This window comes from Podarcis tiliguerta (genome assembly GCF_965153285.1).
Source record: "Podarcis tiliguerta genome assembly, chromosome: 5".
Taxonomy (NCBI): domain Eukaryota; kingdom Metazoa; phylum Chordata; class Lepidosauria; order Squamata; family Lacertidae; genus Podarcis; species Podarcis tiliguerta.
Genome location: NC_139538.1, coordinates 79,452,055 through 79,478,443, shown reverse-complemented (window position 1 = coordinate 79,478,443; position 26,389 = coordinate 79,452,055). Strand labels below are relative to the sequence as shown.

The window sequence follows — 26,389 nt, the reverse complement described above, 5'->3', positions numbered from 1 at the left end:
TGCCAATCGAAAAAGGTTGGAACTTTCCCCCCTTTCCAATTCATTGCGATCAGTATTTGGGCTGCAGCCGTTGCATATAGAAAATTTTCTCTTAGATTTTTTGGAATGTCTTTACCTGAAATTCCAAGCAGAAAGACTTCTGGCTTTTTTAAGAAGGTTAACTTAAAGATCTTTTTCAGCTCATGAGATTCCAAAACTCTCTATGGGGAACTCACCTTCCCCATACAGCCAACAGTTGTTTGCTATGTTTTTATATATATTTGAAAGTTTTGGTGGGGTGAGATACCATCTATATTGCATCTTTAACATGTTTTCTTTAATGGTGTAGCATGCTGCAAAGTTCATGTTTATTTTCCAGAGTGTTTCCCACTCACTCATCAAGATGTCCAATGTCCTGAGCCCATCTAATCATAACTACCTTCACCTCCTCCTCCTGTCACCACCATGGCAGCTTGCAAGTCAAGGGAATGCTTGGCTTGGTTTCTGCTGCGCTAGAATGTCCTCATCCCTGATGGCCAAATGATGGTATTGAAGAAGCTGGTTCAGAAGTGATCCAAGTACTATAACAAAAGGAGCAAGTAGAGTCCCAGCAGTTTTTGAAAGGCTGCTGATTCTGTTCTGTTCAGGGGCAATTTCCTCCAGGTCTATCAGGGCCATTCAAGATCCCTTCTTAACAGGCTTGACACTGGTGCATAAGAAACTGTCATACATTGAGTCAGACCATCATTCCATCTAGCTCAATATTGTTTACTCTAGGTGGCAGCTGCTGTCCAGAATTTCAGACAAGTGCTTTTCCTCACCAAACCTGGAGACACCAGGAACTGAACCTGGGACTTTCTAAATATAAGGCAGATGCTAAGTCACTGAGCTATGGCACTTCCCCCTGGCCCTTCGTCACCTTCCTGGTGTCTTCTCTCTAACTCGTGAAACTAGCCAGTACAGAATTAAAAAGCAGTTCGTTCTGCATAAATCAGTACTCTTAAGATAAGTCACTAACTTTATATCTGTACTTGACTGATGACTGATGATCTGATGATCTTTCCTCATTGACCAAGCATGGCCAATGGTCAAGGATTATGGGAGTTGGTCGTTCATCAGAATCTGGAGGGCAGCAAGTTCCCCAACCATGCCCTAACACTTCCTTAAGATGCTTCCCTGTTTTACACATATCTCTCTCACACACACAAACAAACAGCCAAACAGCTTTTCCTCCCACTCACCTGAAGTTAAGAAGAGGGATAGTAAAGAAAGGAAGTGGGAAAGAAAAAGGGAAGTGAAATGACCCAAGAACTTTAGGATAGATCCAGGCTAAGTTAGTTGAAATTAGTTCTCGCAGAAATGACTAAGTTCTATTGATTTCAATGGGACTAACATTCAACTAACTTAGCTACATCATAATTTAAAATATTCTTCATTATAGGGGGCTGAATGAGATCACCCTTCGGATCCCTGTCAATTCTACAATTCATGGTTCCCTCTTTCTTCCCCCTCATGTTTTAAAGCAGTGATTCCCAAACTATGTGCTAGGACATACTAGTGTACCAAGAGAGGGGAACTAGGCTGCCTTGAAAAATGAAGGCCACAATGTTATACACACCTACCTAGGAGTAAGTCCCATGGAACTCAGTGGGATTTCTTTCTGTGTGGATACGGATAGGATTGCATCGAAAGCCACTATGCTGGGTGCACAACTGCTCTTAACTGCTGATGCAAGGAAGCCCAATACCATATTGATTACTCTTTCTCTGCCAGCATATGAGCATTGACATCATCCTGAGAAATACAGTAAGGACACACAGGATTCCTTGATGCAGCCAATACTTCAGCTGACAGGCACAGAAGTGTCCCTGAAGCATCACCATTGCTCAGAAAGCAAATTAATATCCCTGAGCTGTGGCAGGACAAAAGGACAGTGAAACACCAGCAGGCAGTGCTATCTGGACAGTTGCAAGAAGGATGTATCCTGCCTATAGTTTTGAGAGCTAATCAAGACAATATGTGTGTACTTTATTTTATTTTTTTAGTATGGGGTAGTGTGTGCTTCCAATTTTTATCCAGAAAAAAAATGCCCCAGATACCAAAATATTTCAAAGATTCCACCGCAGTTCAGTGGAATTCCCCCCGCTTCACCAGCAGAATAAACCTTGTGTCAAGTCACAGTGGAAATTTATGGGAAGGAAGGGGAGGCATGAAAGCAAAGGAAGTTTGAAGGGAGCCATTCCAGTTCTTGTGTAACAATCTGACAGTTTTTAAAATAAAAAAAAGCAGAGGGATGTGGCTCAGTTAAAAATTAAACTAAAATAATATTCCAAGTTCAAACTAGGACAAATGTAATCTTCTTTAGAAGCAATAATAAAATAAGCTGGAGTAAATTTTAAAAGGAAATCTAATGGAAAGAACATCAGCATGCATATGTGTAGATACACAAGCTCTATTGAACTCTTGTCCGGTCAGAGATTTATAGATGCCTTTCTTCACAGAACTGTTGGCAGAAGAATGGTCCCTTCCCAAGTTACTAAATGGAGCATATGCTCAGCTTTAACAGTACGAGTCAAAATGCTATTTATTTCATTGTTATACCACTTGTCCCGCTGCCTGTTCACCCCATAACCCCCCAGCTGAATAAAAACATGGTACAGGGCCTACTACTGACTCCTGAACTGCCTCCTTACTGTGCCCCATGTTTATGCCCTGAGAGTGAAGAGACAGGGTTGAGAATCAACTAGGCAAAAGTGACCAGTATCACCAAGGGGATCTTTCATTACACTCCAGTCACATGAGTTTCATCACCTACATAGAAGAACTGAACAATTAGTTACTTCCAGGTAAGTAGAATTAAGAGGTGTGAATGGAAAAGATTATCCTCTTCTGTTGACGGATCAGGCTAGTGAGGGAAACTCCACCCTGGAATGCTTTGTATGTGACAAGAGGGGAAGTCATTAAGTTAAAAGTAGAAGATTTTAAAGGAAAAGGTACTATTATTCCCAAGGCTCTTCACACTTAAAAACCAGGATATGGAACCAGAAACTAAGAGTAATTCACATACAGGAGCAGCAGAGCAACTCCCTCCACAGGCAGTTAATTCTTGCTCTTCCGTATTAAAGGAACACTTTAGGGCAGCCTTTGCCAACCTGCTGTTCTCCAGTTAGCCAGCATGTGTTTACTGGGGCTGATGGGAGTTTTAGTCCAAAACATCTGGAGGGCACCAGATTTGGGAATGCTGGCTTAGGTGCAGGAAGAGTGAAGTACAGCTCCAATTTTAATTCGGGGGGGGGGGGGGAGTGTGTTGCAGCTATCAGAAATTTTGCCCTGTTGGAAGGCAGACCTGTGGAAGTCCTGTGAGATTTGTATGGCGGAAGATGATCTCTTAAACAGACAGGTCCTAAATGGCATAGAACTGAATAAAAGTGGCTATTGTGCTTAAAAGCATAAAAAAAACAGTGTTTAAACTACATCCATGTCATGCGCTGGGAATGTCTGTTGAGTGAAGGGAGTCCTGGAGTTTCTACAGGCTGCTTTATGTACCACCATGATTCCAACAGGATTCTGGCTTCTGTTCTCCCACCTCATCTTTTGTCAGATCCCTGCTTTTGGGAAACTGGCCATCAGACATTTGCCAAAAAGGAGAAAATGCCATTAGCGCACGATACTGAATCTGAAATGAGTATTCCAAAATAATGAAAATTTACTTAAAATGTGAATGGCAAAATTTGGAATGTGGCCAGGCTTTGCATGTGACATTTTGCCTGACAGCCTGAAATTCAAAAGCTTTCCACTGGAACCTCTTGAAGGCTTTGATTTTGGCAAGCGTCAACTTTGAAATCTCGTAAACTGTCAGCTGCCAAAACACAATTGCATGTCATTTATCAAATGCTGTCAGTTAGTAACACAGTGATTCTGTCCTCAATGTACACCTGTAGTGAGTGGAGGTGAGATACAGCAACCTAACAATACCGCTGGGGCTCCACCAGCTCAAGGGGGAAACGGGACAGAATTCAGGATGTGGTGGAACCAGAGTGGAAGTTAGGCTTTGCATACACACCCATTTGCTCCTCATCCAGTGCACTCCCATTGCTGGTTTCGGAAGTGGCATACACATGCCATTAGCCACAATCAATATCTGTCCTGTTGTTTCTTGTGAAATACTGCATATTGATGCATTCCCCCCCCCCAACAGTGCTTAGATCCAAATTGCGTATAAGAACCACCTTGCTGTGTTTTAAGCCAGTAATGTGTACACTGTCTTAGTAAGAATCCTTTCCTTGTGTTAAGCATATCAGACAACATAGCGATTCTTCAAACAGCTCTTGTTTATTCACAGGCCAGAACAGAACTGAACTGAAGGGTTCAGCCAGCCTGCTTATATAGAGCTCCAGTACAACGTAACTGTAACAACTTTCTGTAACTATCCAATCACTGAATGTCACTTTGATCCCTTAATTGCATATGTGGACCTGAACTATCTACAGTATCCCCCTGCTGGCCCAGGGTGAGAACTTCAGTACATTACACCTTGCTCAGGGGTTAGATACTCCTGAACAATTGCACCTACAAAAAAGGTTGCATGGCTTTAAACACTCTGATGAGGTCAATGTTACATGTAGCCCCAGTGTAATTCCAGATGTAAGCTTCTCCAACAAATAGGAGTGCCAACACAAAGTACCTCTAGGCATGTTGATACTACAGACGTAAGCTAGTACAATGGTCATTCTTCATACGTAATGACTAGAGATTACTAACAGAATTCCCATTTCCTTGCCAAACTACAAGGCCCAGGATTCTTTGCAGGAAGATCTGCCAGCTAATAAAATATATGTTTGCGGATGAGGCCGCAGGATAAGTATTTCCTGCAACAGGGATTTATCTGGTAAGGCATATAACATCACTATGCCATACTTGCAGATCCTGTTAGAAAATCTGGACCAGTCTTAATCAGACACTTTACAAAGTAATCTACATAGAAGTGCCCCAGCACCATTCTAAGCATATTTCCTTGGCAGCAAATCCTGTTGGTTGAAACGGGATATTTAAAAGGAAATAAGTTTAGGAGTGCCTATTTATCTAGTAGCTTTGAAAAATGCAGCCTTCCAAATTCTATTGACATGCCTGTGAGTAATATAGCAGGGGAAACACAATGCAACCTATATTATCATCTAGTGGATGTTATCCAGACTCTGCAAGTTGTGACTTCAGCAATATTTGCTGAAGAAAACCCTGTTTGTGTGGAGTTGGTGGATGCAGAAATACTGGCAATTGGGAATGCAGGAAGTAAAATACCGAATGTGACAATGGGAGAGAATCTTCCAGGCTACCCTGATCTGTTTCTGTTTTCATTACGCTAAAAGACAGCCAATTTCAGCAAACAATATAGTAGATTTATTCATCTGCAGAAGAGCTAGCCGCGTAGGGGCCTTGAAGGGGTGGAGAAAAGGAAAGCAGAAATGGGAAAAGGCTGATTAAACAAAGCAGTGGGGGAGAACACTCTGGAAGGTTCCTGCACGCAAGTCTGCTGCACTAATGCTTTATGTCACTGCAGAACATTAAACGAGCACTTAAAAAGGTAATTAGCACCTTTTCATTGGACCAGAAATCAAAGGTGTAATTTACCAAAAGTCAGTGAACAATGTAAGAGATCTAATTGAATCATAGTGTACAGCTTAGCCAGGGTGAAAAGTCAGAAGAACATCTTTGGTGTGCTCTGTGGTGGTTACATTAAAGCCACTGTCCTCCGAAGCCCACTGCTACTACCAGCTTGCTCTATTCCCAACCAGAAATGCCATGAATGTATTCATGAAGAGAGCTGGCCCAGCCATGATCCTGGAGTGTTATTCTATCATTGATTCTGTAATTGGGGGTTTTCTACAGTCTGCAGCTGAACCCCTAATTTCATGGGCAAAATTTAGTTACCTAATGGTGCTTAGCACATCATGGAGGCTTAAAAGATGTTAAACATCAGCCGTAGCACCGATGCATTTTGCCTTCCTGAACTGCCCATAACTGTCTCCTTACTTCCCCCTTCTTGCTGTTATTCCAGGTGGAATAAACCAAGTGGAGGCTGTGGAGGGATGCTCACTTTAGGGATGGGTCAGGAAATGCAGTCAGGAATTGGACTGCACACTCCACTTTAAAAACTGTCATGATTTTTAATAATAATAATAATAATAATAATAATAATAATAATAATAATAATAATTTATTTGTACCCCGCCCATCTGCTTGGGTTTCCCCAGTCACTCTGGGCGGCTTCCAACAAAGATTAAAAATCCTTGCACTCTTGCTGCCACTCCTCATTATTGCTAGTCTTCTTCCTCCTCTCTCCATGTACCCCACAGACAGGCAAAAGTGCAGTCACAGCCCCAAGAGCAAAGGAAGGAACAAAGATGGGAGGAGGGGAATGCAACATGGCCTTCACTATTAGCTGGCCACCTTACTCCAATGACATCCCTCACTCCTCCTCTTTTCTACCTGCAAGCTAGATCTGTAAACACCAGCTGATCCAGCAGCAAACAGAGCAGGACAGCTCTGATAGCAGCAATGCGGCAAAGAGCCCAGTGCAACCTCTTCCCACCCCGCTTTTTTAAAAAAGCACAAATAAGTCTTTGCTGTGCTAAGCCTCCATTCATTTCCACTGAAATGTCATCTACTGGACGAATGTGGGAGTGGCAACAATACCAAAAAGTCATCATATTGCTGTGACACCCTAGCACTGTAGCGCAACAAAAGTGAGATTTTTTTTTTTAAAATGGAACATTTGGCTGTGGTTGAGGGGGAACTACAGACCACACAGAGATGCCATGTGACCATCGAGAAAGATGTGAGGGCACAAATCTAAAAGCGGAAGCGTGTATCACCATCTCAATATCCTCAAGAGCATAAATTGCCCTAAATGCACATTAAAAGTTTTGTCTAAAAGGACGCCAAGTTGCCCCATCCTATCATCCTTTCCAGCCATATGAATTTAGATTGTAAGTTCCTTGGATTGTAAGTTCCTTGGATTGTAAGTTCCTTCATTTGCTGAAGTTACTCTACATAATGTACTATATATCATTACCACAGCTATTACATTTACACATAATAATAATAAAAATAATAGCATCAATAATAATAGATGACTGGCTATGTATGGCCTGTTAGCCATGGGGGGTCTCCAACTGAGGGTCCATGAGGTGACTTGAGCTAGTTGCAAGAATTTAATGTGCAGCAAGCAGAATACACTGTTCTCTTGTTCAGACTAGGGCTGCATAGACACCATACATTTAAAGCATATGGTTTTCCCCAAAGAATTATGGGAACTATAATTTTTAAGGGTACTAGGATTTGTAGCTCTTTCTGGGTGAACTACAGTTCCCAGGATTCTTTTGGAATAAATCATGTGCTTTAAATGTATGGTGTGTGTGCAGCCAAAGGCAGAACATTAGGCTCCTAGTGTTTATATTATAGTCCAATCCAGATGGTTCATACTTCCTGCCAGTCACTTTGAGGAGGGGCACTATTGTGCACCCCTAGACTTTTCAGTATTCAAAGTGGGTTCTTAGTACAGACTTTTCATAGTAACTCACAGCCTTAGACACTTCAAGCCCCAGAGTCCCTGACAGTAACCTTATCAGAAAATACTGGTAGACCTAATCCACTTGAAGGACTTTGACAAAATTGCAGATTCCCTCTTGTGTAGCAGATCGCTTTAGATAAAAGTTGGATTCCACCCAAAGGCAAGCATTTATTCCCTTATTATTTCATAACTGTGGTAGATTTTACAAGTACCAAATGATAATGGCTGTTCAGTTGATCTTTACAGATGATATTGAAGTAATGGCTGATGGTGAGGAAGATTCAGTTTGGATGATTAATGTCTGTGGCCTCAAACTAAATAAAGACCAAGGCCATGTAAGTGAATCATATGAAGGAAGAAAAAGGCTGAAATTTCTGAAAGCAAGGAACGAAGTTTCCTCTGTTTAAACTGTTAAAGGGCCTCTTCTCCATATTTCCTTTGTTCCATTTCACAGGTCTCTGAAATAACATGAAAACCTGTTTACAAGGGGCAGAATAGCCCAATATAAAGACAGCAAAAAAATGCAAACTAAAATTGTGTGTGTGTGTGTGTGTGAGAGAGAGAGAGAGAGAGAGAGAGAGAGGGGGGGCCAGCTATGAATGCCTCACTCTTCAAATCAATCCTATGCCTGTCAGCTTGTAAGTAAGACTGTCTACTGCATTCAGTGAGTTTTATTCTCAGATAAGTGTGCACAGAATTGCAGCCACCATTAGTTGAGCAGCCGGCAGCATGGAGGAGCAACCAGGGGAACAGGGAAAACAACAGTCCCACTTTCAGAACACCCTTCCTCTGGGGGAAACAAAACCCTATCATCTCTCTCTCTCTAGCCTATTTAGCATGTATAAATATTTATTTATTAAACCATACATATGGAGTGGAGCTGACTGGATGTGAAGCGTGGGTGACAGAAATGGAAGAAGGGAAATCGGGCTCAAAATGTGCTGTTAAAGGTGAATGGGTTCCTTGATGAATTTTACACAAACTACACAGATTTATTAGCACAAGCCTCAACCAACTTACAGTGTGATTCTGCACATGTCTGCTCATTGGGTGATTACCATAGGACTTACTCCCTGGTGTATAGGGATGTGTCCATGTTCAACTTACCGTATTTTTCGCCCCATAGGGCGCACCGGCCCATAGGACGCACCTAGGTTTTTTGGGGGGAAATAAAGGGGGGAAACTTTATTTCCCCCCCAGGCACGGGTCTGGGGCGGGGGATGCCCGAGCTTCCCCCGACCCCAGCCCCCAGAACAGGCTGCTATCCACAAGCCTAGGGAGCCCGGCAGGAAGTCGCGCCGGTCTCCCCAGGCTTGCGGATATCTGCCCCCGAGCTTGTGGGGCTGGCGCTGGGGAGAAGCCCACTTCTCCCAGTGCCAGCCTCCAAACCAGGTCGGGGAACAGCGGGATGGCAGCGCTCCGCCTCCCCACTGTCCCCCGAGCTTGTGGGGCTGCCCGATATCTGCACAAAGCCCGGGGCGCGCTGTGCAGTGCGCCCCAGGCTTCAGGATGTAGGCTGCTATCTGCAAGCCTTGGGAGCCCAATGGGAACTCCCGTGGAGCTCCCAAGGCTTGCAGATAGCTTCCTGAAGCCTGGAGAGCGAGAGGGGTCAGTGCGCACCGACCCCTCTCGCTCTCCAGGCTTCAGCGAAAGCCTGCATTCGCCCCATAGGACGCACACACATTTCCCCTTCACTTTTGGAGGGGGAAAAGTGCGTCCTATAGGGCGAAAAATACAGTAATACTCTTGCAAGGTACCGTACCAGACGCCTGCTCAGATGTGAACATTTATGTATTTGTTACTTATTGACTTTCACAGACTCAAAGAACTGTAGAATTGGAAGGGACCATAAGGATGATCTAGTCCAACCCCCTGTGATGCAGGAATATTTTACCCAAAGTGGGGCTTGAAGCAACGACTCTGAGATGAGTAGGAGTCTGAGCTATCCCTCCTTCCTCCCAAAGAAGCCCAAAGTGTGGCAAACACCAAAAAGTTAATACAATTTAAATAAACACAGATGTTGTAGATATAAAGTAGCCATCAAAAGCCTGGGGATTGTTTCTTTTGCAAAAAGTCTTTACCAGGCCCCTACACTTGGTGACGCGGGTGGCACTGTGGGTTAAAGCCTCAGTGCCTAGGGCTTGCCGATCGAAAGGTCGGTGGTTCGAATCCCCGCGGCGGGGTGCGCTCCCGCTGTTCGGTCCCAGCGCCTGCCAACCTAGCAGTTCGAAAGCACCCCTGGGTGCAAGTAGATAAATAGGGACCGCTTACTAGCGGGAAGGTAAACGGCGTTTCCGTGTGCGGCTCTGGCTCGCCAGAGCAGCGATGTCACGCTGGCCACGTAACCCGGAAGTGTCTTCGGACAGCGCTGGCCCTTGGCCTCTTTGAGTGAGATGGGCGCACAACCCTAGAGTCTGTCAAGACTGGCCCGTACGGGCAGGGGTACCTTTACCTTTTACACTTGGTGAAACTAGGCACTAGGAAAATGTTCCAGAGTTGGGATGCCATGACAGAGGAGGTCCTCATTGCCACGTGGCTAACCTCAGGTGCTGGGTGCAAAACAGATTTTAGGTTGCACCAAGGATTATTGGGAGTGGAATACAATGGCTGTTCTTTGAAAATATTGTTACATGCCACCCCAGTCTCCAAGTGGTGTGAGGTTCCAAAGGAACCAAGGCGCTTACCCAGGGTTTGTGTTTCCTCTGGAAATAAGGCACAGAGGAGACTGTGGTGTCTTTATGATATATGGTTTATACACACATATATCCAACCTGAGTCAATGATGGAGGGGCTCACAGCTTTACACTCCAGGAGGTTCTTGCTTTTCCCATGGCCTCAGTCTTGGGGAAATCAGCCATGGCCCTCTGTCTCCTTGCTCAGCTTGCTACGTTTAACAGACTGCCATTTTTCCTCTCTAGCTTACAGCATCCTCAATTGCAATCCTAAAAACAACTGCCCTCCTTCTAACTCTAAAACTCCTTCAAAGGCTTTTGTCTGTGTAACTAATTCTGAGTTGAGAGAAGAACTCCTTCCATTTGCCCTCGGGCATAGAGCCACACATCCTTATGGGCCATTACCAGGCTGGCTCCTGGCTTATAGTTTAACATGCTAAATCCAGTGTCTGGAACCCAGAAATGAGAAGCAGGGTCCAGGAATTAGAAGGGGAGTCCAGGCACCCCATAAACTCATAACAGTATTAAAAAACAGGAGCAGTTTGGATTCGCCTCTTGTACTGATCGGAACACATGGGTTTGAAGGACACAACCTTTGAACAGACATGGTATATACATGAACTTCCACAGTTTATGTCATTAGAAGAAAACAGTGCAGTCTGCTCTCCCCCGGGCATATCCTCCATCATAATACATTTTAATTTCTTGAGCACCGGTTTGAGACTTTGCCTCTGATTTTACCATTCCATTGTTATTTGCTGTTGTTTTGTTTTCTGATGTTTAGTATTAGCAGGATTTTTTCTAGTTAGAAATTATGGCCATTAAAACAAATGTAAGCAGCTTAGGGAATTTGTAATTGCTCAGGCAGGGTATACCATTTCTTAAAGAAACAGATAATAAGCCATCACTAGCAGCTTTTCTAATAATATATCACACATCTTACTCTACAAGCTTAGGGTCTTCTTAAGGAAGGAATGTTATATATCTTACTGATGGAATGTGGATTTTGTTTTTTGTTTTTTATAATATTTTTTATTCATTTTCAAATACAAATTTATACAACCATATCAGAATTTATCACAAATTCTTCTTTTTTTGACTTCCCTCAGTTTCTCTGCCAATCTTCCATTTTAATTGTTTTGTTTACGCATTTCTTAATTTTACTATTGCCTTTAAATATACCCTCCCCAGTCTTATTCCCTTTTTTACAATATTCCTCATATTTTCACAGAACATCTTGAAAACCTACAAGCGTTGTCTGTTCGTCACATATACTTTTCAGATAATCTGTAAATTTTCCCCAGTCTTCGATGAACTTATGGTCTCGCAAATATCGAATCTTCCCTGTTAATTTATCCAGTTTTGCAAAATCCATCAATTTCATTCTCCATTCTTCAACCGTTGGTAATTCTTCCTGTTTCCATTTTTGGGCCAGAAGTATTCTCGCCGCTGTTACTGCGTATTGGAAAAGTTTACAGTCTTTTTTATTTATTTCATTTCCTACTATTGATGGAATGTGGATTTTGAATGTGAAAAGACTCAGAGACCACAAGCACCTAGAAGACCCACTGCAATCACAGTACTGAATCTGTTGCACAACTGAGTCTGATTTAGTGCTACATAACTCACCTCTTCAGTTACCTGTGCCTCTCATGCAGAAAAGTGGTCCATGCCATAGAAATGGTCCGTTCATTTCTTAAGCAGTCATCACCTGTTCATCATAAATCATTCTACTTATCTTTCTCCCAATTTGTCACAGAACCTGTCAACAACCAGCATAGCATGAATGCTGCAACTTCCTTCCAAGGGCTCTTCACAATTATTTATCCTGATGACGTAAGTGCCTGGTACTGCCTGCACCAGATGTTAGAACTCGGAAGACATGGAGAACCTTTTTCCAGAAGCAGGATTTGAACCAAAGGTCTGATTCAGCAAAAAGAAACAGATTCACCATCAACACAAGGACCCAAGCATTGGATAGCTTATCTTTCTCTCTGGGCAGATCCTTAGTTGCAAACCCCTTCACCATGATGGAAACATGGAGGCTGAACTGTGATGAAAGTTGTTTATATTATCTTATTTCCCCACATGCACAAGCTGTCTACGGTCCCTACCAGACAGTCAGGATTTTGCAGGAAATATTCGAGCACTATCCTGGGAATTTAGGTTTGCACAATTAAAGTGGATGAAAGTGTTCTGTCTCCCTTGGGCGACAAATCTACTTTTTACTTCTTTTTTAAATAAACTTTTTATGATTGGGAAAGTGCTGGCAAAATGCTCTGAAAAATGTGGAATGAATGAATGTTTAATGGGGAGACATATAAATGCCATGCAGGCAAATCAGAATTAATGCAGGATGAATGCTCATCGCCATATAACATCTCCGCAAACAAATCTGAATGAATTCTCAGTGAGGATGAGACATAGTTTACCTTCCGTATAAGCTCTGTGCAAGCAAATCAGGATGAATGCTCAATAAGCAGGTCATCTGAAGGAGCCTCAGATCTTGGAAGAACTTGCAAGATTTGCTGGAGCCACTCAGAAGTGAGATAACAACACAGCAAACAATATTCAGAACAGCTAGCTGCTGGTTGTCTGGACGAGAGGAAGAACAACTTTCAAGGGCCCCTTAGAATTTTTAGCTGGAGAGGCAGGAAGAAGGGCACATCCCTGGATGTCCCTATACTAACCTTCTGGAATAGTTCAGAACAATATTTTAAAAGACTAAATTGTTCCTGTGTCCCAAGTTTAACAGTCGCCTTGGGCAAAAGCTGTTGGAAAATTCAGAAATGCATCGGATTGTTTCATGATGCAGCTCCAACTTATCTTGGTGGTGGTAATGCAAGAGAAGGTTCCTTGCTTTCATGTGCTTGCTAAATTGTTTCATGAGCACTCAAATGGCACATGCATTGAGCAGAATAGTAAACCATGAGAAAAGAAAATATTTGCTACAAAGGCTACAGAAAACATTTCTAATGGTGTGAAATGATCTGACTGGTCATCACTTGTAGGATTGTGATACTGTTGCTCATTCCACTTCCATGCAATGACTCCAGGGCCAGCTGGACAAACTTGTAAAGTGCAGGGAATAGGACATAGCCTTCCATAGGAGTCAGCTACAGTGGTAGCTCTGGTTGCAAACGGGATCCGTTCCAGAGCCCCGTTCGCAACATGAGCAGAACGCAACCCGCGTCTGTGCGGGTCACGACTCGCTGCTTCTGCGCATGCACGTGATGTCATTTTGAGCATCTGCACATGCGCGAGTGGCGAAACCCAGAAGTAACCCTTTCCGATACTTCCGGGTCACTGTGGGACGCAACCTGAAAAGATTCAACCTGAAGCAAATGTAACAAGAGGTATGACTGTACTAGGGGTGATGGTGGCTTCAGCCCCCACAATAAAATATTTGAGTGAGCTGGGCCCCCACAAAGTTGATGGGCATTCCCATTCTAATAGTGTGTGTTCACTGCATCATGTGATTGATTATGTGGGGCAGGGCTGACCTGGACACCCACAATATTTTATTCAAGTTGGTACCCCTGTACCCTTCCATTTCAGCCCTACCCCAGTTGCTGAATCATTTATTTATTCCATAAAGAAAATCAGAAACAGCATGGAAAGTGTGGGAAAGGGAGCAGAAATCAAGAATGGAGGCATGTGTGGTTTAGGGAGGTTCAGTCGAGAATCGGGCCCTCAACTCCCCAAATCTTTCAAACAGACACCTCCTCTTCTAATTCTTCAACCGAAACCCATTGCATAAACTTTCAAAATCAAGAAAGTCCCTGTTGGATCATGTAGCATCCTGCTCACATAGTGGCCAACCAGAAGCCTGCAAGCAGGACATGAGCATAATGGCCCTCCTGCAAAATAGAAAATGCAGGAATCTTAGAAAATGATTTCAGAGCTTGTCTGCTTCTGGGTTCATCCTGGTTCCATGGCACAAGTAAACTCCAGATCTTCTGAATACATACATATTGCAGAAAGACTGGTTAATCCCTTAAAGCTAATCATTTCCTTCTTTTGTTTATGGAAAACATTTGAAGACATTTTGTCCCTAATTCTCTGTAGAGGACTTCTGTTCCTGATTTTAGAGGCGCACAGCATGAGAGAGGTATCGGGAATAGTGCAAGCCAGAGCAGTGTCATCACCCTGTGTGAAATGCGAAGCCGGTTTTAAATTGGGCAGGAAAGGGAGAGGAAGTCAAGCAGCAGTGGAAGCAGACAGAGGCCAAGTCAGACCTGGAGCCCCAGCCTGCTCTGCAGAGCTTGGTTTTCATTCCCTATCAGGAAAAGTCAAAAGAAAACAGCTGACTATGGAGTAAAATCAGAATTGGCCGGGCCGCTTTGGTAGATCCTTAGCAGGAAGGATCCTTCCACCATGCCTATGGCTGTTCTTTATGCAGCTTACCTCCTCTGCACTTCAATTTAAGGTTCCTAGAATTGCCAGCCAGCAGGTCAAGGGGGATAAACTTTCACCAGAAAGAGAGGGCAAGATCTCAGCTGAGGCTAGTCATACAGCTTTCCTTAGCAGCAGCAAGAGTTTCCAAGAGAGTCTTCCAGAGAAGGCAGATGAAAAGAGGCCATTGTGTGTGGCTTTTTCTATGAAGAGCAGAAACTCGCCAGAGAGTTGGGGCTCAGTGATTTTGAAATTTTCTTAAACTGTGAAACACGAGTCCTTTAATTTTTCAGGAATGCTTCAAGGGGGCAACAAATCAGCTCTACAGGATTCTGTTAACCATAAATCATTTTCTTAGCATGCAATGAAGGCCAGTGTCTACTCCTTACCCTGAGCTGCAACCAAAGTAACACACGTTGCATACGAAAGGATTGTAACAAAACTCAGGTGATTCCAAACCACTCCACGATGCAAAAAAGCATTGATGTGGCCTCACTTCAGGGTTCTTGCACATTTTGCAGTCCATTGTACAGAGTTAACTTGGAACTTAAATATAGACATCCTGCTTTTCAGAATTGTGAGAGCAGAAGAACTCCTACCTTGGCCGTAGTCTGTTAGATTTTCAGAGATTGCACTGCAGGACAAAATCACTATACTATCAGGCAAACAAACTATATAGAGAGATAGTATCATTCTTGGTGTCCATTGTGTGGGAGACAGCAGAGGACACAGCAAATAAAACATCAACTGTGAAACACCACGACAGGCTCAAGCTAAGTGGGATGCTTTCACCACAATAACTATATCCATTAGCCTGCATTTTTCATCTATATACCAGCAATCAGAAATGCTAGCAGCCAGGTCACTGTACAGAAAGAAATGGAAATTGGAAAACTGGAAAGGTGGCCTCACAGGAAAGTAGGGAAGAACACAGATTAGAGTAGGATGAATTCTGAAAAAGGAGCCTGCCCAAATCAAAGCAGTGGTTTGTTCAATTGGACATTGAAAGCTGCAGTCCTAGGGATACTTGACTGGGAATGTTGTTGTTGTTTAGTAGATCCCTTTAAATGCAGTGAGATTTACTGCCATGTAAACATGCATCAGACTGCACTGTAAAAATAATGAAATGTAGAAAACTTGAAACAGGTTGCCTGTGTTTTGCAACACAGTAAATTTGTCAGTTCATACTTTATTTCAAATATGGAAAGGACATCTTTTCACCCAGAGGTGGTTACTATCTGCATGCATTGAAAAGCTGTGATGGAGAGAGCCTGGGGCTGCTGACAGTATTTCTAGAACCTTCCTTTTGAGCATCATCATATGTATCAAGTAGAAATGTCAAGTTGTTAGAATTCCAGCAACGAATACTATATGACCGAATATTCTTGGTGTGAATATTGTCATTGACTCTTTACTTCCCTGAATAGTAAGAAGACCAAGCGTACCACGTTTTAGTTTCCTTTGGATGAGAGACTGGGGACTGGGGACTTGTTGTGTTGTCTTTAGAATATCTATATACAGTGGTACCTTGGTTTATGAGCAACTTGGATTAAGAGCGCTGAAAACCCAGAAGTAGGTGTTTTGGTTTGTGAACTTTGCCTTGGAATAAGAACAAGTTTGGCTTCCTGTTGAGTAAATTGAGTCCCCCGCTGCTATGGGAAAGCACGCCTTGGTTTAAGAACACACTGGTTTAAGAACAGACTTCTGGAATGGATTAAGTTCGTAAACCAAGATACCACTGTATATGTGTGTGTACATGTGTGCAGCTGTGCATTTATTTACTAGCATCAACTGCTGGTTTTTAAGCAGAAATTGGATGGCCATCTGTTCCGTATGATCTAGCTGAGATTCCTGCAATGCAGGGGGTTGGACTGGATGACCCTCGGGGTCCCTTCCATAAGAATGCAAATTTATTATAATGTCAGATAAATAGAATATCTTGTAGGAACCCACCCACAAAAACCTATGCTTCTTTGGGAGGAGGGGTGGGGTATAAATTTAATAAATAAAGAATTAAAAGATGGCAGGAGTCTTTAGTATGTGCCAGAAAAAAAGGCTGCATACACATCATGCCTGTAAAGCACATCCCCCAAAGAATCTTGGAAACAGCAGCTTTTTTACGGGTGCTGGGAAATGTAGCTCTGTGAGGGATAAACAACAGTTCCCATGATTATTTTAGGATGTGTTTGTTTTCAATGTGCTTTAAATGTACGATATGTATGCAGCCAAGGTTGGTATCTAAGGGGAAAATAACCTGAGGTCGTAGCTTTGCCTTCTTTGGAATGGCTATTTGGGAAGGTATTCTGTTGATTTTGATTTTGGTTGATTTCTGAGTCACACTTTTTGTTGATTTGTGCTCAGAGTTTGAGCTTATATATTTTACCACAGTACATAAGCATTATTACCGAAATGTAGATCTAGAAAATTTCCACTTCCTGCCTACCTTGAGAAACACCATGCGCCTATTTATGACCTTTAGGTCATCAACCCTCCCATCTCGACTCATGGAGATAAAGGATACCCTATGGTGGCTCCATTCTCTCCGCCCAGTGAGGGTATTTAAGGACGAAACTAGGAGGCAATTGGTCCCTTGCATAGAGTCAAAGCTAATGCGGATAAAGGAAACCAAGCTCAACACTAGAAATACTAATTGCCCGAAGGAAGAAAAGAACTTTGTAAGCCTAGAATTACAAGACCTGAAGAAGAGGCTAATGAGTATAAAGACTGAGATTTCTGCCCAAAATATAAGGACAGTAGAGCCTAGAGCACAATATTTAAAGATGTCCAACAGCTCTTTATCCCATAGAAAGACATCAGTGCAACTCCCTGTTCCCTTTTTAAACGACACCAAATTAGATGAGGAATTTGGCGCCTCCAACATTTCTATGGCAACAACACCTAAAGAACTCTATGTTGCTGACAATCTGGAGATACCCAGCACCAAATCTACATCTGGACCTTTGCCTAATGTTCCAAAAACGTATCAGAATGATCAGCCTTCTCTACTGTACTCCTGGCGAGACAGGATGGACAGATCTTTCAAATTTGAATCTGGCTCTTTGTTGGCCAGTGATCCACATTTTATAATACATACCTCATTAATACTTCCACAGCCACAGATAGAACCAACAATCCTCCAATTAACCCAGGAGGGAGAGGGGGATTGACAGTTAATGAAACACCATGGGACTGTCCCCCCCGCTTGGGGTGCGGTTGGTTGGGTTTTATCTTCTAGGGATACTTACCCTATCAGACCTCCACCTCTTTCCCATACCATTTTGACCCAGGAGTCCTGGCCCAAGGATGACTTGTTATTGAGGGGATGTTACCCATCTATTGAGGAGGCTAGTATGGGATCTGGGATTTCCACAATTGAAGGGCTAGGGAAGAATGGCGGTGGGGCTAGATATCTCTATCGGCGAAGGGTTTCGAGATGCAGTGATCCTCGAACCCTTTCCAATCTACGCCCCATCCCAAGGGATAAGGGTAGGGAGAGCAAGGATTACACACCTCCGTCATTGGTGCTGTGCAATGCCAGGTCCGTAGGCAACAAAACCGCCACCATGCGTGACTTTTTTGTCTCGCAGGGGATTGACCTGGCTTGCGTGACGGAGACCTGGGTACGGGAAGGCGAAGTAGTCTCCCTACATGAGATAACACCCCCAGGTTTCTCTGTCCTCCATCAATCGTGGACTGTGGGTCGGGGGGGAGGAGTAGCGTTGTTATTCCGGGAGGATTGCTCTTTTAGAGCTCTGCCATCACCGGCGATCTCCGGCATTGAATGTGTTGGTCTCGTGTGGGGCACCAAGGGGAGCTTGGCTGTCTGGCTGGTGTACCGACCACCCAGCACACCTGCAGCCACCCTGTCAGACCTGCTGGAGGTGGTGGCGGGCTGGGCCTTGGAGTTCCCAAACCTACTAGTTTTGGGAGACTTCAACGTCCATGCCGATGCCACTCCCTCCCCACAGGCTCTGGACCTAGTGACTTCCATGGCAACACTAGGGCTCTCCCAGTTTGTTTTGGGCCCCACTCATCAAGCAGGCCACACGCTGGATCTGATCTTTGGGGCTGGCATAGATGTGATCATGCTCCCCGCTGTGGAAGTGCCATGGTCTGATCACTACGCTCTGAAAGCCAAGATTGACTTCCCGCTCCTCCCTGGCTCGGGTGGCGAACCTATTTGGGCTCGTCCGCGAAAACTGATGGATCCTGATAGATTCCGACAAGCCTTGCGAAACCCTGCTCCTCCTGGCGACTCATTAGATGACCTTGTTGAGGACTGGAATAACCGGCTCTTGGCAGCCATTGATGAGATCGCGCCTAAGCGCCCTCTGCGACCCCGTCGAAACCGGGCACCTTGGTTTACTGAGGAGCTCCGGAAAATGAAGCGGGATCTCAGACGGCTAGAGCGAGTATGGCGACGAACTCGTGACGGAGCCTCAAGAACATCTTATAGGACGCTTATGAAAGCCTATGAGATGGCTATGAAAGCTGCTAAGAAATCTTACTTTGCAGCTTCCATTGCATCCGCTAGCTCTCGCCCGGCACAACTTTTTAGAATAATTAGGTCAATAACGTCCTTAGGAGGACAACCAAATTTAAGCACAAATTCGACCCACAGCTGTGAGGCATTTGCGAGCTTTTTTGCGGAGAAAGTCCTGTTGCTCCGTCGTGACCTCCCTGCCAATTTAGATACAGTGACTGAACTGGAGGCCCCTCGACTGACTTCAGGTCCAGTGTTGGACCATTTCGATCGGATACTCCCTACTGATGTGGATAGATTCCTCCAAGTTAGTAGGCCCACCACCTGCCTCCTTGATCCGTGCCCGTCTTGGCTGATTAGGGAGTGTCCAGATGTTGCGCGGACCCCCCTGGTTGAAATTATCAATTTGTCCCTTGACACCGGGACATTCCCAGGGGAACTGAAGGAAGCTGTGGTGTGTCCACTCTTAAAGAAAACTTCATTAGATCCCTTAGACCTATCCAATTACCGCCCAGTTTCAAATCTTCCATACCTGGGTAAGGTAATTGAGAGAGCGGTTGCTGAACAGCTTGGTAGGTTTCTGGAGGAAACATCGGCATTAGATCCATTTCAGTCCGGTTTTCGTCCTGGTTTTGGGACGGAGACGGCTCTGGTTGCCCTAACAGATGATCTCCGTAGACAACTAGATCGAGGCGGGTCAGGACTGCTGATCCTTTTAGATTTGTCAGCAGCCTTTGACATGGTCGATCATGATCTTCTGGACCACCGCCTCACAGACGTGGGGATACAGGGCATAGCCCGTAACTGGTTGTGCTCTTTTATCTCTGGTCGGGGACAGAGGGTGGCACTAGGGAGGGAAATGTCATCGCGCCACTCCTTGGTGTGTGGAGTGCCGCAGGGCGCAATTCTCTCCCCGATGCTTTTTAACATCTTTATGCGCCCCCTTGCCCAGATTATCCGGAGCTTTGGGCTGGGCTGTCACCAATATGCTGATGACACTCAGCTCTATCTGCTGATGGATGGCCACACCGACTCGGCCCCGAACACACTGACCAGATGTTTGGAAGCTGTAGCTGGATGGTTTCGTGGGAGCCGATTGAAACTAAATCCTTCGAAGACAGAGGTCCTATGGCTAGGTCGGAATGGCATGGGGATGAGGGACCAACTCCCTTCTCTTGCGGGGGCCCAATTAGTGCCATTGCCTTCCGTTAAGAGTTTGGGTGTAATCCTTGACGCCTCCCTTTCCATGGAGGCGCAAGTTACAGCAACAGCCAAGGCGTCATTTTTCCACCTTCGCCGCATCAAGCAGTTGGTCCCTTACCTTTCCCGCCCCGACCTGGCCACAGTGATCCATACGACAGTCATCTCCAGGCTTGACTACTGTAATTCGCTCTACGCAGGGCTGCCCTTGAAGCTGTCCCAGAAACTCCAGCGGGTACAGAATGCTGCAGCAAGGCTCCTCACGGGGTCTCTGCCATGGGAGCATATTCACCCAGTGCTTTTCAAGCTGCACTGGCTCCCGGTGGAGTACAGGGTCAGATTTAAGGTGCTGCTTTTGACCTTTAAAGCCCTTCGCGGCCTAGGACCCTCGTACCTACGGGACCGCCTCTCCTGGTATGCCCCACGGAGAGTCTCAAGGTCCATAAATAACAACACCCAATGGTCCCAGGCCCTAAGGAAGTTAGATTGGCTTCAACCAGAGCCAGGGCCTTTTCAGCTCTGGCTCCGGTCTGGTGGAACGCTCTGCCTCATGAGACCAGGGCCCTGCAGGATCTGATTTCTTTCCGCAGGGCCTGTAAGACAGAGTTGTTCCGCCTGGCCTTTGGCTTGGATTCAATTTGATTCCCTCCCTCCCTCTCTTTCTTTTTTCTTTTCCTTCTCCTCCTACAATGAGGCTACATTTTAATATTTTAATGTTCCATTATTTTAATGCTGTATTTTACTTTTGTTTTTAAGTTGTAATAATTCATCTTGTTTTTATTATTGCTTGTAAGCCGCTCTGAGCCCGGCTTTGGCTGGGGAGGGCGGGGTATAAATAAAAAATTATTATTATTATTATTATTATTATTATTAATCCAACAAGACTCAGAGCCTAGCTGGATCCACGTGACAATGCTATCTCATATAACTCCAAAATATTTCCCCTCATCCCCAGAGGGATATGTCCACACTTCATGCCACAAAAGACTCTCTGCGCCATATGGATATCTATAATTCCTGTCTATAGAAGTTTTTACTCAGAAAAAAACTTAACAAAGCTAAAATGCAAAACATAACCAGCTGTAACATCCGGCACAGTGAGGTAATTCACCTCAAGCAGCAGATTTTAGGAGACCATTAAAAGGCAGAACATTTATTGTTACATAACAAATATAACAATAAAATTATTTGTTAAATTTGTTAAATTTCTGGGTTGGGGAATCCACAGCTCTCCAGATACTGGGCTCCAACTCCCATCAGCCCCAGCCAGCAAGGCCTGTGGTCAGAGATGATGAGAATTGTAGTTCAACAACATCTGTAGAGCTACAGGTTCCCCATCACTGAAACAGAAAGACAAGGCAAACAAGAAATACGATGGGTTTAAATTTTTAAAGAATAGAAGGGACTTTCAAAAAACCTCAAGCTTGAACCAAGTGTTTGCTTCAGGTGGTCACTTCACAACTTTAACTTTTTGATCTGTGACTTGTTTCACTTCTTAAATCATCTCCGATTATGCCTTTAGGCCTTTCCCTCAGAACTGTGACAACCAGTGCTATTTTCTAGAAGAATAAGTGCCGGCACTCAGTGTGAACATCTCCCTCATTCTTTTTGAATGGTAATGGTCCCACCTGATAGGTGCCAGAACTGAGTTCCAGCAAGTTCCAGTTGTAAAAAATCTTGTTACATCCCATTACCTCTGAAAGAACAGAAGGGTTTTGCTTAGATGTTAGCCTTCTGCACTCGGTGAGGACCTAAATTCACCTCATGCATTTGTGCTTCTTGCTTCTTCGAAAACCTCCCTGTGTATATGTATTATTTATACCAGTGTGCTAAAATAGGCAAACTAAATGCTCTGTGAGTGCCTTACACTCCTTGTCAAAAACTGTGGGGAATATCTGTGAATCCCTCCTTTCTGACCATTAGCTAAATGTTACCAAACTCTTGGCATTGTGTAATATTTGAAGACCGACATAGTTCCACTGACGAAGGGGGGAAGTGTTGTGAAGGTCGTTAGAGAGAAAGTGTCCTCTCATTAAATCTGCTATTATGTCATCCTGCAGCAAGAAAAGGTGGCTGTGCAACCAGGCTACCTTCAAATGCTGAGGCTGGAATTCAAAATAAGTTGTCACCAGGGAACCTCAAACACACACTATCCTCTAGATTGCTTTGGCACAAGACTGACAAGTGCACCTTGTTGTTGGGCTGGTCTTATGTATACAGTAAGTCCCCAACTTACATGGTGATTACGTTCCGGGGATTGCGCCAAAAGCAAAAATCGTGTACAGTGGTGCCTCGCAAGACGAAATTAATTCGTTCTGCGAGTTTTTTCGTCTTGTGAATTTTTCGTCTTGCGAAGCACGGTTTCCCATAGGAAATGCATTGATGGTTTCTCATAGGAATGCATTGACGGTTTTAATAAAAAGGCGCAAGACGTTGTCATCTTGCGAAGCAAGCCCATAGGGAAATTCGCCTTGCGAGTTTTTCGTCTTGCGAGGTACCACTGTATAGTCAAAACACACTAGGTTCAATGGTTGGTGGAATAGCCAAAGTCATTTCTCCAAAACCTCACCACTTTTCACTCCACCTTTTTTGGGGAGGGGCACATATGTAAAGCTGAATGCACACAAGTTAAATGCACATACTGAACTTAACTGGGCAACAGTTGTTTGAACTTGTCTTGGCTCACTACATTCCTGAAACTGCAGGTCCCGGTACAACCTATATCTGACTAGAAATATTAACATTAAGTACAGTTCTTAGGATTCTTTGGGGAAACAGGTGAGGTGTACACAGCCAAAACATTTATCTGAAAAGAATATGCATTCTGGATGGGAGCTTATGACTGTGTCAGTCCTAAAAGGTAAAGGGACCCCTGACCATAAGGTCCAGTCATGACTGACTCTGGGGTTGCAGCTCTCATCTCACTTTATTGGCCGAGGGAGCCGGCGTACAGCTTCTGGGTCATGTGGCCAACATGACTAAGCCGCTTCTGGCGAATCAGAGCAGCACACGGAAACGCCGTTTACCTTCCCGCCGTAGTAGTACCTATTTATCTACTTATCTACTTGCACTATGATGTGCTTTCGAACTGCTAGGTTGGCAGGAGCATGGACCAAGCAATGGGAGCTCACCCCGCCGCAGGGATTCAAACCGCCGACCTTCTGATCGGCAAGTCCTAGGCTCTGTGGTTTAACCCACAGCGCCACCCACGTCCCTCTTGTGTCAGTCCTAGCTCCACCATAATTGGGAGCCAGGACCATCTTTAGCCACCAAGAATAGATCTCTTTTCTCTAAGTAAGCAAATCTGAATTAGAGGAGTAGGGGTGGGGCTTACTTAGCCCACTTTTGTCTGATTTCATTGTGCGGCTTATCTCCCTGCAGTCCCCCGCCCTTCCTTTAGTAGAGCAAGATAGTGGTGGTTATCAAGCTGAAACTCTGCCCAGCGTCCCCCCAAGTCCAAGACCCCACTGAATGTTCCTGACATTGTGAAAAAAATGTGAAAGGGTAATGAACTCAAAGTACTGGCTGCCATTCAACTTACCTTTACATTATCCTTTTTGGGAAAACACAGTAACCACCTGATTCATCTATCAGTTCTAAAATCAAAAGTGTTATTTACAAGGTGTGAACCTTAGTAGATAAAATTAATGGATAAGATTAGTACAGTTAATTGGTAGATTAAGCAACCAAAGTTTTAGTTGATTAATTGCTTGAGGTAATTTTAATCATCAAGGGCAATTTTTAATCAGTGCGGTTATGATTTAAAGACTATTATTTTTGGAAGCCATTTTCTTCATGTGCTATTGTAATAGAAAATAAATGGGGAAGTAATAAAATGTAGCTTCTGTTTTGTTAAATTATAAGTTACCTTGCATTTCTTTCAATAGCTCAAACCAGAATTAATATTAAAATATGGTAATGTGCACATTTGTTTACACTTAATTGATTGGTTAGACAGATAATTAATCAAATAAAAAACTTTTAAATGACTGACAGCCATAATGCTGTATGGTCAAAACGATTCAAGTCTGCTTAATATTTCCTCTTTCAAAATGAGTGTTTCCCACTAACAGCCAACCCCAAAAAATGTACTTGGGTGAAACTGCAGGGAAGATTTTCTTATTGACTTAAGAGGGAGTATCCAAATAACGAAAGAATCCTGCGGTGCTGCCTATTTCTACACACATGAACTCTCACAGATCTTGGTACACAAATACTCACAGGAATTAATGGTGGATTAGAAAACCAGTGTGCTTAGTCAGAACCTGGCCTGTTAATTCCTTGGTTCTGTCGCAACAGATCTTAGGTTCCCAGTGTAGTCAGAAATGATTTGCCATAGCAATAAAAGCAGAAGATTCTTTGGGTGTCACAAAGGGAGAGTCAGTGGTTGAATGAGACTTTGAAGCCCTCTCTCTAAAGGGCTCTCTTAACAGCCATGCCTTCTTCATTACTAGTGTTATAAGAACTTAAGGTGTCATATACAGTGGTACCTTGGGTTAAGTACTTAATTCGTTCCAGAGATCCATTCTTAACCTGAAACTGTTCTTAACCTGAAGCACCACTTTAGCTAATGGGGCCTCCTGCTGCTGCCGCACTGCCAGAGCACAATTTCTGTTCTCATCCTGAAGCAAAGTTCTTAACCCGAGGTACTATTTCTGGGTTAGCGGAGTCTGTAACCTGAAGCATATGTAACCTGAACCGTATGTAACCCGAGGTACCACTGTGTATAAAATGAATGCTCATAAATAGTATGGGAGAGCAATCCTGAAACCATTTTGACTCTCCCAAATTGACCTCAATTTTTTCTCTGCAAGGAGGAAGGAAATGGGAAAGCCTCACCATTGTTTTTTGCTTACCTGTCTTTAGGGCATCTTTGTGTATTAAAAGGGTGAGCCTGTGACCTGGATTCAGGAGTTAAAGTATTTACCATCACAAACGAATGGCCAGGCTGCCCAAGTAAGCAACCACTGGCCATTGTCAGGTATTCTGGCAGACAGGATTTCTGTTGTAGACCACCTCCTTCTGTGATGTATGTATGATGTTTTGTGGGGTGGTCTTGAGCTACAGGGTGGGCAATTTCAATAGTCTATATAAGGGCTTGCACACCATGGTTCTGGGTTCCTCCTCCCTCCTGCATGTGGTGAGTGAGGACCCTGTTGCAACAGTTTAATAAAGATCAGGCTTACTAGCTGCTTTGCTTCTCAATATTCTCTGGTTGGCCTCTGTTATTTTCTCCTACCGATAGGGAATCCACTTAAGGACTCTGTGTGGGCTCTTGGATACCCCATAAGGGAAAAGGAGCCAATGTTTTCTACATCACTACGTTGTCTTACAGTGCAATCCTATACAGTGGTACCTCGGGTTAAGTACTTAATTTATTCCGGAGGTCCGTTCTTAACCTGAAACTGTTCTTAACCTGAAGCACCACTTTAGTTAATGGGGCCTCCCACTGCTGCCGCGACACTGCTGCGCGGTTTCTGTTCTCATCCTGGAGCAAAGTTCTTAACCTGAGGTACTATTTCTGGGTTAGCGGAGTCTGTAACCTGAAGCGTATGTAACCTGAAGCATATGTAACCCGAGGTACCACTGTACATGTCTACGCAGAGGCAAACTCAATTCAATTTAATGGGGCATATGTCCCAACTAGATTTGTATAAGATTGCGGCTTTTGTCACTGTTTCTGATTAATGAAAATAGGTTGGTTTGTTTGCTTTTTAAAGTATAAGAAGTTTCTTATCTCTTTTAATATCTGTCTAGGTATTTGGGCAACTGCATCTTACTTTGCAGATGCTCATGGTACCTCTGTCCTCCTCAGTATCTGGTCACCTGATTTTCAAGCAACACATTTAGCATCACATACAGTTCAGCCCACAGTTATACATCTTTTGTAAATGTTTAATTTTCCAAGGATAAAAAGCAAAATCCATTTGCCGTATTTTTCGCTCTATAAGGCGCACCAGACCACAAGATGCATCTAGTTTTTGGAGGAGGAAAACAAGAAAAAAAAATATTCTGAATCTCAGAAGCCAGAACAGCAAGAGGGATCGCCGCGCAGCGAAAGCAGCAATCCCTCTTGCTGTTCTGGCTTCT

General features: G+C 43.9%; 2 long non-coding RNA genes across 3 annotated transcripts; one reads left to right on the top strand and one right to left on the bottom strand.

The window, feature by feature from the left end:
• Positions 1-24,616, bottom strand: LOC310677545. 2 transcript variants are annotated; one of them, XR_014511259.1, is made up of 4 exons: positions 24,521-24,616; positions 12,654-12,816; positions 11,851-11,983; positions 1-115 (listed from the first exon to the last, which is right to left on the bottom strand). It is a non-coding gene; the product is annotated as an uncharacterized lncRNA (long non-coding RNA). The 2 variants fall into 2 exon arrangements; XR_014511260.1 differs by lacking the exon at positions 1-115 and adding an exon at positions 11,241-11,676.
• Positions 8,138-12,484, top strand: LOC310677593. The gene is made up of 2 exons (XR_014511312.1): positions 8,138-8,187; positions 11,981-12,484. It is a non-coding gene; the product is annotated as an uncharacterized lncRNA (long non-coding RNA).
• Positions 24,617-26,389: the final 1,773 nt, after the last annotated feature.